The sequence below is a fragment of the Balaenoptera acutorostrata genome, chromosome 4, assembly GCF_949987535.1.
Source record: "Balaenoptera acutorostrata chromosome 4, mBalAcu1.1, whole genome shotgun sequence".
Classification (NCBI taxonomy): Eukaryota; Metazoa; Chordata; class Mammalia; order Artiodactyla; family Balaenopteridae; genus Balaenoptera; species Balaenoptera acutorostrata.
This window is the reverse complement of record NC_080067.1, coordinates 129,717,021-129,719,232: the sequence shown is the minus strand read 5'-3', so window position 1 is coordinate 129,719,232 and position 2,212 is coordinate 129,717,021.

The following is a 2,212-nucleotide window of genomic DNA, read 5'->3' as shown; positions in this document are numbered from 1 at the left end:
AAAATCAAGCTGCTCTTTACATTAAACATAATGTCAGGTTTTAAACTACATATTCTCTGATCCTACAATTGCTTTCAAAAGCTACAAAAAAGGAAATATCATTCTTGCTTTATTATCAATTAATTGCTATTTTGCAAAAAATAAAACAAAAAACTGTAGACAGCTTCTCCTTCCTAAAGGCTAAACTGCTGAAATATTTAAAAATACAAATGTAAATAATTAAAATTATATAAAAATTATATAAAATATATAACTATAATAACTACATATAAAACTACACAATACACAGACGTGTGTGTTTGTGTGTATGTATGTCTTTCTCATCAACTCTTAAACTTGATGTATTTTTATATACCTTTTGGTTTATTTTTTTTTCTGTTGTTTCTGCTCACAGCGTCGAACACAAAATACCATCAAATAAATACGGCTATTTCTACTTACTAGTGTTTCATAACAATATATGTGACTGACTCAAGTTAATGGTATATATTTTCAAGAGGACACATTTGAAAAATACTCATTCTGAACATTATAATGTTTTAAGCATATCAGGCATATGTCTTCTAATAATTATTTTCAGATGTAAATGGCTAGTTATCTAAAGTTGATTTATATTATAAGAGGATATGTTTGTATAGTAAGTGATTTAACTTTATCATTTTTGCTTGATAAAATTAAAATAAAAGCATCTGTTGCAACTTTTGTCTCCTTAAAACATTTTATAACATGTAATTTCAATACGTTAGCAAAATTTAGACTATTGATGACATTTTTGAAATGAAAGTAGTTATCAAAAGTATATAAATGATGAAGGGGCGAGTACAGTGTCTCAAGTTGAATTGTGAAAATTCAAAAATCAAGAGTTACAGCTTATTCTAGTGAACCCTTCAATGGCACGTAAATATTTGTTTATATACAAAATTCAGCACTTTTAACCCTGTTAATTAATTCATGGGCATGTGATATTTGGAGCTTTATTTTACCCTTACTAGTGAAAAAGATTATTCAGATTAAACTGAAGAATCACTTCTACACTTCACTCTCTGGTTTCAGTCAATCACAATATTGTAACTTCTTAAAAAAAACCATATTACTTTCCTTTAGAACTCTAATATAGATTGTAATTTTTAAAATTTATTTACTGTGTTATCTTCCGAATTTAGCTTCATGAGTTCAAGAGTCAGGTCTAAGATCTGGAACATAGTAGAGCTTTATTTATATAGAGTATATATTTACTTGTTACTTTTAAATTAAATTTTGGAATAAGGAAAGACTACTTGAAGAATATTTATGATCACCTACAAAACTGTTATTTTTCATTGTCCCTACTCTACTGCTTACTGATCCTTATATGATGCAGAATGGAAAACCACTGTCCAGGAATTTTATGCCATAAAAATGTCTCCTCAGGTAAACTGTGGGCTTCTTTTTAACATAAGTAAATAATATTGCTTTTAACTTTAGCTTTGGATAATAAGAAGCTGTGAGGTAAGTGTTTAATTGCAGTAATGATCTTATCCTAGGTATAGATACAATTATGCTTTCTCCCATAAATTGTTTTTTAATGTTTGTTTTAATGAAATGTGTTTAAATTATATTTCCTTGTTATTTTGATGAGTGAAAAAAATAAAAGTGTCCGCACAAGTCAGAACTAGAAAAATCTTTATGTTGTCTTTGCAAAGGATGTAACGATGCAAGTAACTATGGAGGAAAACTGTAAGGACAAATATATTTAAGTAATATTTATTATAATTTCTACTGAACCTTGGTGTATAATAGAGACTTTGACATGTTGCCTAGAAGTATTTAAAACATGCAGATTCCAGTTAGCTATGTTTGATAAAGTATTATAAGAAAATATATTACGAGGCGAGACATTCAGAAAAGAATTGGCCAGTCGGCGAGCATACATGAAACTGAATAAAGGCACTACCTGATTTCAGTTAGTTATAGGACGGAAAAAGGCAACAGACTCTCATATTCAAATATCAAACTATAAACTTGAAAATGATTTGAGTGACAAAGACTGATTTATTCTCAGTCTCTTTCTCAGTGAACAGAGAAATTTTGTGGTTGGCATATCCATTTTTAAAATCTCTGAATGAGGTTATCTCAGAGTAAAAGTTCAATTTAGGGTAAGGGCTCCAGGAAATTATTCCAATTGGATTAAATATCTTAGGGAAAAGTCTAATGGTGTGGCTCTCCCACTAGG